The following is a 12,210-nucleotide window of genomic DNA, read 5'->3' on the forward strand; positions in this document are numbered from 1 at the left end:
TGTATGTTTAATAAATTATTACATATACAGTCTAATTTATTATGTGTATTATGTATTATGTACATAATATTAGTATTATGTGTATATTTTTAATAAAAAAATTATAGTTGTTTAATGTATAATGTTTTACACAATTGCAATCAATGTCGATCTGTTATCTAAGCAAACCTATTAGATCGATTTTAAGTTGAAAACGTGTTGATTCTATTCAACTTTAGGTTAGTAAACCAGTTGTTCCGATGTTCTGTTAAATTTGAACGACTTGTCTGAGTTGGTTCAATATTAACCCAATGAGCAAAACTATGCTAGATCGACGTCAGAGATCAACTGTGTTACAATGCCACAAAAGACACTGATTCAACGTTGATTCTATGTCAGTTTGCTATCTGGAGTTATACAGAGTTCGCTGTTATGTAAAAACAACAATAAACCAAATTAACACCAAAAAGGGGCATAAAATTATTTTGATTTAATAAATTCATTTTGCAATTTTGTCTTGACTTGCATATAAACTTAAGTGATAACCCAGCTATATCAGCTCACCTCTTCTGGGAAGGCTGTCCACAAGGTTTAGGAATGTGTTTATGGGAATTTTTGACCCTTCTTCCAGAAGCGCATTTGTGAGGTAATACACTGATGTTGGACGAGAAGACTTGGCTCTCAGTCTCCCCTCTAATTCATCCCAAAGGTGGACCAGACTCAGGTCAGTCAAGTTCATTCACTCCAGACTCTGTCATCCATGACTTTATGGACCTTGCTTGTCATGTTGGAAGAGGGGCCAGCTCCAAACTGTTTCAACAAAGTTGGGAGCATGGCATTGTCCAAAATGTCTTGTTATGCTGAAGCATTCAGAGTTCCTTTCACTGGAACTAAGGGGCCAAGGCCAGTTCCTAAAAAACAACCCCACACCATAACCCCCCTCCACCAAACTTTACACTTTGTTTATTACACCAGACTTGTCCATCAGATCTTCAGATGAAGAAGTGCGATTTGTCACTCCAGAGAAGACATCTCCACTGCTCTAGAGTCCAGAGGCGGCGTGCTTTACACCACTGCATCTGATGCTTTGCATTGCACTTGGTGATGTGTGGCTTTGATGCAGCTGCTCAGCCATAAAAACCCATTCCATGAAGCTCTCTGCACACTGTTCTTGAGCTAATCTGAAGGCCACATGAAGTTTGGAGGTCTGTTACGATTATAGTTGGCGACAACATAAAGTTGGCGACCTATTTGCACTATGCACCTCAGCATCCGCTGACCCAACTCTGTCAGTTTACGTGGCATACCATTTTGTTGCTGAGTTGCTGTTGTTCCCAGACTGGATTTGTTGCACAGGTGGCATCCTATCACAGTTCCACTCTGAAATTCACTGAGCTCCTGAGAAAGACCCATTCGTTCGGGCTGTTACATGGGGGTTGTATTCCCAGCATTGGAACTGCTGCACTGCACATATGGGGGGACAACCCAATACTAATATGTCCCTCTTTAGATCCAGGTATTTATCTGCTGAATTAAGTGGGAGGGAAAAGCATGTTGGAATTCACCCATTAGGAGCGGAATCACCTGCTCCCAATCATCAGGATGCCATCCTCAAACATTTGAAGATATGCCTCCACATTGTAATTGGCGGTTGGCAGGAGTTTGGTGGTTTGGGCATGTGGTCAGGCAGCAGAACGCGGCCGTCCTGAGAGCTGTGAATTACTGCTCAGTAACTCAGTAAGCTGTTGAAGAACTTTCTCCATGTTGAGGGAAGCATTCTCCACCAGTGTGATGGGTGAAAAATCATACTACAGGAGAGCTCGGAAAATTAAATCCCTGGAGGGTGGTTTGTGCAAACGGTGCTCTGGTGCTTTCAGTGCTCTCTTGCCATTGTGCAGTTAGTTCTGCTACTCATGGTGCACTGTAAAATATTTTAACTTGTAAATAAAAGGTAAATTATGTAAGTACATTTTACAAACAAATCCTATTTTGTCTTTTTACTTAAAAATGTCATGAGCTATTTGAGGTTTTCATTTATTGTGCGTAAATTCATAAGTAAATTCAAATGGAACTGCCGAAGTAATATTTACTTAGTGTTTTGTCATCTAATGAATTCATGCAAAAAATTACAAAACTTACTCCACCAAACCAGGCAGGCTATACATGCTTCAACTGATTCCTCAGTTCATGGCGTGCAGAGGACAGCAACGGACAATTTTCTGGTGTGATTTTTAAATGGTAAGTTATGAAATATTTGTTTATTTGTCAATGTAATTATGTTTGCAGAAAAGTATATAGCCGTTTAATCTGTCTGCGGTCCTGTTGGTTAAAGAGGTAAAGCGTTAACTGTTAATAGTTGAATTTGCTAAGAACATTTGAACAAACATTCGTTATTAGCAAACAACATTTGTGTTGAAAACAGTTGTCTTGTCTTGTACACATTTAATCTATGGAGAAATGTAATGTACAGTGAACTTTAAAACAAACTTTGCCGGACACATCATCATGGCATTGTGGCTTGTTTATTCATCTATGTGAATAAATAATTGTGCCCTCACATGCTTTTTGAATTATTAGAAAGTTTTTAAACCAACCACGTTCCGCAAATCATTTGATTCAAAACTGGACTTCAAAGCTCTTTTCGTGAACTTCATAGCGCATTTTGTGAATTAGGGAATCCCCCATACAAATCGCACCCTGGTAGGCTACTTTTAGTAGTAAGTTCAGGCAGCCTTACACTACCATGATCTATACTTGCAAACTGTAATGTAGTTGTTCAAGTCAGTCAAAGTCAGTCAAATTTCAATAATATCAGTATATTACTGCTCTACCTCTCTTTTCATCCAGATGATCCAACGGTAGCTACTCGGATCTCGGGTTGCCTGGCGGACATCTCGGCATGGATGCAAGAGTACCACCTACAGCTCAACCTGACAAAGACTAAGCTGCTTGTATTCCCTGCCACTCCAACTACACAGCATGACTTCACCATCCAGCTAGGCTCTTCTACAATTACCCCATCAACCTCAGTCAGAAATCTTGGTGTAATCCTCGATGACCAACTAACCTTCAAAGATCACATTGCAAACACTGCTCGATCCTGCAGGTTTGCATTACACAACATCAGAAAGATCAGGCCCTTTCTAACAGAGCAAGCTGCACAGCTACTTGTCCAGGCCCTTGTCATTTCTAGACTGGACTATTGCAATGCTCTTCTGGCTGGCCTTCCATCAAACACAATAAAACCTCTACAAATGATTCAGAATGCAGTGGCACGGCTGGTATTCAATGAGCCCAAAAGACCCATGTTACACCTCTCTTTATCTCCTTACATTGGCTACCGATTGCAGCTCGCATCAAGTTCAAGGCACTGATGCTTGCATATAGAACAACCACAGACTCGGCACCGGTCTACTTCCACTCACTATTACAAATCTACATACCCTCTAGAAGTCTGAGATCTGCTAGCGAGCGACGCCTCGTGGTACCATCTCAAAGAGGCTCGGAATCACTCTCCAAAACTTTCTCGTTCTCTGTTCCTGGCTGGTGGAACGATCTTCCCGTACATATCCGGAATGCTGGATCTCTGTCAATCTTTAAGAAACAGCTGAAAACTCACATCTTTCAGCAATACCTGACCTCATCATAAAAAAAAAAAACAAACAAAAAAATAAAATACTCTCACTGTCTCTGTCTCACTTCGCCTCCCCCTTGTTTATTCTTTCCCTTCTGGCATGTACTAGTTTGAACACTGCCTGTGACTGGGTGTTACAAGCACTTACTCTGTCTGTTTGTCTCTCAAAAAAATGAATCGCTGTTGTACTCTCAATTGTAAGTCGCTTTGGATAAAAGCGTCTGCAAAATGACTAAATGTAAATGTATATTTATTCAAATTTGTTTGTAAAAATATGTTCCACAGATTGCACACACCAAGGTCATGAAAGGTAAGTTGACAATACTTCTTACAACATACAACACTGATTAATCTTGCAGTATGCACATCAGTTTATTGCAGGTCCCACAGCATGAGTTGGTCATGCAAAAAATGCAGCTTTGAGTCAAACGAAAGACTTCAACTTTTAAAACACTTACGACTAAAGCACAGAAATTCTGGCTGTCAGTCATCGATCCCTTGTCTTTATGCTGATTGCCCTTGTTCATTTAAAACATTTAATGCTCTTCAAGTACATTTGTCCCGACACCACAAAGAATCAGACAAACCAACAGAGGCTTTCATTTTGTTGTCTTTTATGCAATTCACAGTCATTCTCTTCACAGAAGCAATATTTTGAGCACCTTAACAACCATCTGAGAAGGTACGAGGTAGTGAGCTGTGTATTCAAAACCTGCAGCTTCAGCACAAGCATTTATTCAACCTTTGCTACCCATAAACAAAGGAAACACAATAAACACTCCCTTGAAGATTTTAAAATGGAAGTCTTGAAAAAATACCCAAATACCCAATGATTCAGAGGTCTCTGAGGATGACACAGAACTGGATGAAACTTTGGTTGAAGCACAAGATAATTTGTGTGACGTTATAAAAAGAAGTTTGGTCAACTTTTTCTAAAAAAAAGTAATTTCAATGTGTCAAACAGGTGCATTGATCATATCCTCTTCTGCATCTGCTCCAGTTTTGAAAGATGTTGTTGAGTCCACTTTAAAAAGCCATAACTGTGACATAGATCCAACAGTTATCTTAGATTTGGTGAAAAATCTGTATGAATCAAACCCTGTCAGTTCAGCTTTAGGACCTTGGATGGACCTTTCTTCAAAAGCATATAAAAGGAGAGAATTTATGAAAACACATTTTTCAGTTGTGGAACCAGTAGAATATATACTGGACAATAAAGACAACAGGACATTCCAGTATGTCCCGATACTCCAGTCTTTCTTGCAAGTCTTGAAGAATGTCAAAGAAAAGGACCTAGTCACTCAAAAAAAATACCAGTCCTTCCATGATGGATTTCACTTTCATGAAAATGAATTTTTCGCAGGTGATGATGAGAGATTAAGCCTTATTCTGTACAAGTGTGTAATCCCTTGGGAACTTCTCGCAAGATTCACAAAATCATCGCTGTCTATTGGGTGTTAGGAAACATTCCATCACACACAAGATCAAAATTGGAATCTATTAATTTAGCCATTCTTTGTAAGGCAGATGACACAAAACGATTTGGATTTTGGAAGTGTTAGGGCCACTGTTAACTGATCTTCAAAGCTTGGAAAAAGATGGTATTTTTATTCCAAGTCTAGGAAAACTCATGAAGGGCACTGTGGTGGCCGTGATTGCTGATAATTTGGGAGCCCATTCTGTGGGAGGATTCGTTGAAAACTTCACGGGATCTCATGTCTGCCGATTTTGTCTTGCAGACAGGTCCCTGTTTCAGACCACAGAAGTAAGATCTGGGCTTTTTCAGAGGAGAGATAAAGAGCAGCACACTCTACATGTTGAGACAGTTTTGTCAAGTACTACTTCCACTCCTTGCTATTGTGTGAAAAAATTGTGTGCACTGTCTAAAAAACTTAATCACGTTCATGTAACATCTAGTTACCCACCAGATGCATTACATGACCTTGTTCCAGTGGAACTGGCATTGTCATTTCAAGCCTTTATCAGGAAGAAATATTTTTCTCTTGAGGAGCTCAACACTTGCATTAAGCAGTTCTCTTATAAGTGGAGTGACCAAACAAATCATCCACATTTGACCGCCATAAAACGGTCTGTAGGAGGAAATGCGCATGAAAATTGGTGTTTGTTGCGTCTGTTGCCTCTCATGATAGGCTTGAAAGTACCTCAGGATGATGAAGTGTGGCAGATGTTAATGACCTTAAAAGACATTGTGGAACTTGTGAATGCCCCAGTTCATACAGAGCAGAGCATTTGCTACTTAGCTGATTTCTGAGAACAAACACAGATTTCTTGACGTTTTTCCTCAAGAAAAGCTTCTTCCCAAACACCACTTTCTTGAGCACTATACTGAATTCATTCAGGAATTTGGTCCTCTAGCAACCTTGTGGACGATGAGATTCGAAGCTAAACATGGATTTTTCAAGAAACCTGTCAGACAAATAGGCTGTTTCAGAAACATACTGCTATCCCTTGCAAAAAAACACCAGCTCATGATAGCATTGCATCTCCAGGAATCAAATTTGAACAAGTTATCACTTTCGGTCACAGCAGGATGACATAAAAAATTTGGTGCAACATAAGTATCCAAATGTCACAATGGTACATGTTGCAAATAATGTCTGCTTTTTAGGCACCAACTATAAACCTGGAATGTTGCTATGTAACGGCTTCACTGCAGACTTGCCAGACTTTTGTGAGGTGTTACATTCTATCTTGGTTTGTGATGAACTGGTCTTTGTTGTAAGATGTTGTTGGTACCATGAGCACCTTAGGAGCTATGAGTTAGAAAGCACAGCAAACATTCAGTTACTTGAGCAAAGAGAAATGGTTGACTACTATCCCGTGGCTCCTTACACTTTTGCAGGAAGACGACTGACTACCTTAAAGTACTACATTTGCCCCTTTTTTTAGGTGAATGATTATCAAAGTTAATGCTATAGTGTACATGTTCAAGCAAAATCTAGCAGTAAGTTTTAGGAGCACATATTAGTTGATCTCTGCACAACAGATGTTTTAGGATAGGAGATTTGTGCTCCTAAAACTTGCTGCTAGATTTTGAAAAATAAATACTCAAAACATCGGTCCATAAAGCCAATGAAAAAACTGTTTTTATGGAATTTGGCTCATTTTATCTGAAAACAGAAAACAGCCTTCCCGGACAATTATATATCACTTATATATGATTAAATACAAAATCAATAGTAGTTATTCAGATTGATGTGGTTTGGGTTGATAAAATGTTCTTGGGAAAAAATATTAGTGTATATAGTGTATAGACAGTGTATATATGCATTTATAAGATGGAAGTTTACTAAAACTGTATTAATGTTCGCTGCAATTTACTTTTGTTTTTAACAGCAAGTTGAAGATAAGCGAGACGCTGTGATTCGCTGCCTACTTCCCTACCTCGGAGAATCATCTGAGGAGCTCATTGAAATCTACCAGGTACATTAGACGAATTCATATCTTGTTTTGACTTCAAATATGTACAGTGCTGCAAAATTCTTTCTGCTGTAGTTTGTCAGCAATGAAATATCATTTTATGTTCCTAAACATTAATTTTGTGATTTTAATAAACAAGTGAAATTTTTGTATGCACAGGAGTCTGACAACAGTTCTTGCTCCACAGAAGATTTGGTCTCACTATCATCGAGTCTGTATATTATATGAAGAAAGAGACAAAACTAAGAAAGCCTAAATCAAGAAAAACCATGGCAATGTTTGCAAAATGCTTCAAAACACACATGCAAATCTACTTGAAAAACTCTCAAGCATATCAAGTAAATTTTTTTTTTAAATCTTATCATTTTATAACAGATTTAATAATGGTGAGATCAAATCTCTGTGTGGAGCACTTATCACATGAAATTAAAGAGAACATGCAGTAACCACTTTGCACTTATGTTTATTTGAGAGGATGTCAGCAGAGACATGATTAAACATAGCTTCAGCAATCATTTAATGAAGATGGTTGTACTGGGCAGCACTGAAGGAAAGGGAGATGCCAACATAGCTGATGTCATCTTTGTCATTGAGGGAAACGAGGTACTGTTGGGATATAAGAATCTCACAAATGTGTGCCTTCTGCTCACAGGCTTCATTTACTCACTTAACTTAAGCTATCCACCAAAGCTGAGAAACACATTTGAAGTCTTGCAGAAAATCTCTCCCCAAAAGTTTGCTCTTTGCATAGAAAGCTACTAATGCAAGTCTGACAGTTGGCCAGTCTGCTGGTTTGTTTGATACATTTTGTATTTGCTCAGGATGTGAGAATGTTCTAAAAAGGTTTGTTAATGTAAATTAGAACAAAGTTTGTACTACACTGGACTATTTTGGCATGCTTTGGGTTAACAGCAGTTATTCATTTTTGTACATTTTTTTCATCATTCCCTGTTTAACCTGTTTTTACCAAGAGTTGAATTCAAATAAAAGTACTCAAGAAAATTGTCTGTCAGTGTTTTATTGAAAACATCAATAGTAATACATGTTTGAACAATATTTAAAGTAAAAAGTTTACTCAGGATAACTAACAAAAAAAAGAACTTGGACTCTTATGTAAAAAGAATGCAATAAATCATAATATATTTCTAATAATTACTAAAGTAAAATTTACAAATAAAGAGTTGATAATTTACAGGGAATTCCCAAGTAAACTTAAAAGTTTCTAATTTAAGCTATTAATAGGCTTTTACTTGGCAAATGTTTGTAAATTTACTAGCCTTTTCTGAGTGAAAATTCTTTCCAAGGGGTCTTGTCTTGTCTTGTCTTGTCTTGTCTTGTCTTGTCTTGTCTTGTCTTGTCTTGTCTTGTCTTGTCTTGTCTTGTCTTGTCTTGTCTTGTCTTGTCTTGTCTTGTCTTGTCTTGTCTTTGTCTTGTCTTGTCTTGTCTTGTCTTGTCTTGTCTTGTCTTGTCTTGTCTTGTCTTGTCTTGTCTTGTCTTGTCTTGTCTTGTCTTGTCTTGATCCCACTCCAAATTTCAGTGTGATACTCATCTTTCAGCTTGCCTCATGTGGCTTTTATAGCCAGTCCTTGACGAGGTACAGGTGTGACCAATCAGCCAGTGATGTGTGTGGTCAGGTGCACCTCATTTGTTACCAGGGCGACGCTGATTGATGCTTGGGACACTCATCACAGTATATACAAATACAATATACAAGTAAATACATTGTACTGAAACAAAACAATGTATGCTATTATAATTTATGTATGTTGCATAAATGCATTTCACTGATCTTTAGTTCATTTTGATTGTAGACTAAAAGTATAATTTTCCTAATTTAAGTTAAAAAGTACTATACTAATAGTACATTTGAATAAACCTCCTTTTACTAAGAGTAAGCTTGTCTTTTGCTGGTCTATTGCTGGTCTAAGCTCAGGACCGGTCAAAATGTTAGGATCAGCACTATTTTTAATGTTTTTCTTAAGCTCATCAAGGCTGCATTTAAATGATTAAAATAAAACATGATTATGTGTATTATTTTAAGTTATTGTGGGGTCCAATGGCTGATTTTCAATGTGGTAGATGATTTTAGGTCATTGGTGAGACATACACAAAAATATTTTTACTTCACAAAGCAGGCCTAGTTTCAATGCAGCACTGTCAGATTACTTTGTACTGTGATGTACTTTTCATCTGTGAATGAGAGAGACAAAGCACCTATATTAATAGTTCTTTCTCGCTGGACCGTGCTGATGACATATCAGTCTGACAGATATTATAATACAGATATATTTTGACAGGCAGGTAAGACAGCCCATTATAATGCTCGGACTAAACATTTTGATTCGATGAACATTTTATGCTCCTGTGCCTTCCACAGATATGACATAAATACTAGGAGTGTGACGAGACAAATATTCACTATATAGAGGATTTCTTTTTTAAAAATCTTGTATTTTATTCAACAAAAATAAAACAAACAAAAAAATGTAGGTGCATTTTGTAATCAACTTTTTCAAATAAAAAAGTTCTATTTTAATGTATTACATGCTATAATAAACAACATTTGAACTGCTAAATATTTTGACACAAGCTGACAGGCAAATAATTACACAAAAATGACAAATAGTATAATTAAATAAAAAGAAATAACACTACAGAAAATGTCTGTAGAACGATGAGGTAGGACAAGTGTAAATATCGTATTAGCTTTCCAGTGCCGGAGAGAATTTAAGGGGCCTATAACATGCGTATGCACAGATTTGATCGTAGAGTATGTATACACTCAAATCGATGCCAAATCTCGTACATTAAAAACGTCTTTGATGTAAAAATGTGCTTAGCCAGTGTCTGAGCAGACATACTCACTTTTTGAGTATTGCAGGTCTTTGAAAATGTAAGCTGTTCTTGCAGTTTGCTGGTGATTAGGGATATTTTGTGTGTTAATGATATTAATTAGGAGTTGTTTCACGAGCAGAGAGCTGATACCATTAATTTGCGCTTCATAGATTTCACATCTGAAAGAGACGAAATGATATAGAAGAAATGATTTTCACCTCAAAAACGTAGCTTAAAGATAAAAAAAATTAGTTTCCCATTTGTAACAACGGCTTTGTGGTGGCTTTCATGTGCTTTCAACTCGTAAATACGACATGACTCGAACGCAGGATAACACAGTGTCTACACAAGTCTGCCCACACTGGATGCGATAAAGCAATGTTTGGAAACCATTTTGAATGTGTCAGCACGTCATAAATAGAATGCAGCAACAGTTTTCTGTCTGAGCTTTGATACACCAGTATAACATTGGTCCTCACTCCATCATACCACTATCACAAGGATTTCGCTAAGTTCTCGCTAGACCAGTTGCACCAATCATTTTTGAGGTTAACAACAAAAAAAGTAGCTGTAAAAAGAGGCAAAGCATTGAAAATCCCTATTTCCACCATCAGGGCGATAATTAAGAAGATCAATCCAGACAGCACACGTACATCTGCCAGATGTCTGTTAAAAGATCTGGAAAGCATCTACTGTCTACCAACATCTGGCAGACGTCTTACAAATGTCAGTTTTATATACATTCTAAATCAAAAACATCTTAAAGACATCTAAAAGGAGACGTCCAACAGATGTATAACAGATGAACAAACAACCTAAATAATATGTCTTGCAGATGTAAATGTACGTGTGCTATCAGGGAATTAACTTTAAATCTGCCTGGAAGAGGACGTGTGTCCATTATCATACTATTGCACGTTTGGGAAGAGAGTTTGTGTGGCCAAAGACGCTTCAAGAATTACAACTTTATGTATGAATGCATAAATAAATAACTAGCTTCTACAGCACCACATGTTGCTCAAGAGGGTTACTTTATGGTTTACTGTTAGAAATCTTGTAATGGGCCATTATAAGATTTATACAAAAACAGGTCACTGAGCACAAAATGAAGCTTCTGCCATGGCCGTCCCAGTTCCCTGACCTAATCCCTACAGAAAATCAGTGGGCTGAACTAAAGAGAAGAAGCAACACACATTTGGCAATGTGAAGGATATGGACAGATTCTGTATGCAGGAATGGTCTCTGATCTTTCATCAGGTTTTTGCTGTTATCTTGGGGAAAGGACATTGCAATAATTAGATGTTAATTATTTTGGCCAGTGTGAAACATTGTTTCACTTCAATGATAGGCTATATTTCTTGAATGAAATATAAATGATGCAGATTTATTCTCACAGTCACCTTAGCTCATAGGACACATTGTTCTTTAAAATATTTATTGTTCATTTCATATTTATTACAAGGGAGAGTCAAACATGACTAAAATATGTTATTTATATATAGATCTTGATGCGTAAAGACATTGACACATTAAGACAGACCAAAAAAGACCCTTAAAGAAAAAAAATCCCAATGAAATATTCTGCTCATACAGTACTTGGTAGATATGCACAACATTGCAGAATTATTTTCCACCATCGTAATACCCTTTTGTTTATCATAAAATGGAGTACATTTTAAATATATATTTAAATATATTTTATAAAAATCACACATAAAATAATGTTTGTGAATGCACAGAAAAAATCTATTACAATACCGTTGTCTTACATTAAAGGTATAGTTCACCTAAATATAATAATCTTTAGCCGCTTTTCCACCATCGCGCTGAAGGGTTCTCTTTGCAGAACCATTCTATTCCACGCCGATCCGAGCCAGCCAGTACAGTTTGGTTTTGTTTTCCACTGAGGGGCTGACAACGGATCTCAATGCAATGCACTTTATATACGTCAGTCATGGCTGTGGTAACAAACGTTTACATATGATATGAGCTATAAATAACCACTGCGTTATGGAGGATGATCTGAAAATTTCTTTACTTTTTTATTACTAATATGTGTTTACATTGCTCAAAGTAGTGCGATTAGCAAGCTACGGAGAAGCTAGCAGATGGGCAACGGACAAGTGACAGATCCTAGCATTATTTTGGGTGAACTATCCCTTTCAGCCGGATGTTATTCATTATTTTGCCCTAGTACATAATAGGTTTAATGTAAATAAAACAAAATCTATAATTTACAAACAAAATAATTTGAAATCTTACATAGGATGAACACCCATGACTTTAATTCTATATCTAAGATAAAAAAGGCACTCTGAAAT

General features: G+C 37.2%; 1 protein-coding gene across 1 annotated transcript in view; it reads right to left on the minus strand.

Moving 5' to 3' along the window:
- Nucleotides 1–11,307: 11,307 nt before the first annotated feature.
- hip1rb (huntingtin interacting protein 1 related b) overlaps nt 11,308–12,210 on the minus strand; it is a 32,898-nt gene continuing 31,995 nt past the window's right edge. Inside the window, exon 32 of the mRNA XM_043240061.1 lies at nt 11,308–12,210. This exon is cut by the window's right edge and continues 164 nt beyond it. The gene's annotated coding sequence lies outside the window, so the exon portion shown is untranslated.

This window comes from Puntigrus tetrazona, chromosome 5 (genome assembly GCF_018831695.1).
Source record: "Puntigrus tetrazona isolate hp1 chromosome 5, ASM1883169v1, whole genome shotgun sequence".
In the NCBI taxonomy this organism is placed as follows: Eukaryota; Metazoa; Chordata; class Actinopteri; order Cypriniformes; family Cyprinidae; genus Puntigrus; species Puntigrus tetrazona.